Here is a 776-nt window from a genome sequence, read left to right on the forward strand (position 1 = left end):
TTTTTCAATTACCTATGTATACATTTTATTTCCCGCTTCTCTCATCACTTCATTTTATTAATTTTATTTTGTAAAATTATTCATTTTATGTTATTCTGTTTATACTTTCTTTTTTATTTTCTATACTTACTGTGGTTGTTATCTTGTTCTGTTCTTAGCCCTGAAGAACGCTAGAAACTCTAGCCAAAACGTTGGCACAATTAAATAGGTTACACCAACTTATCTGTGTTTCACTTTGACCACACCCCCAACCATCTTCTCCTCCTACTTCATCCAGGTCAACTATCTCTCATAATTATATTAATAAAAGCTTAAAAAAAAAACATGTTTTAAATGAGTACTCTTTTCATCTTTATATTATCTTTTGATGACTGTTCTACTGGAACTTTTAATTTTAATTTTAAAAGCCACTGTAAAACAGTTGAACAAGAATTTTTAGATTGATAAATAATCGTTTCATGCTCTACTGTCAACTGCTCCATTTCTAGTTAAACACTTTTCTAAAATTGTTGTGGCCGCATTGATTTCTTCAATGTATTTACTTCATATATTATAATGTATATCTGTACCGATTCCTTAAAAGAATCGACCTAATGAAAAATGTATTATTACTTACCTGAACAAATAGACAAGATAACATAGAATCTATGGCATGCATGATAGAATTAGCAATACTTAACAATTCTCTGTAGTTATTATGTTTATCAATCTAGTAATTCTAGAAGAGTTCTGATCCGGACGTCAGAGAGTCAACATCGCGGTGTCTCGTTTGATCT

Source organism: Halyomorpha halys, unplaced genomic scaffold, assembly GCF_000696795.3.
Source record: "Halyomorpha halys isolate HHAL.00 unplaced genomic scaffold, Hhal_1.1 Scaffold799.1, whole genome shotgun sequence".
Lineage (NCBI taxonomy): Eukaryota > Metazoa > Arthropoda > Insecta > Hemiptera > Pentatomidae > Halyomorpha > Halyomorpha halys.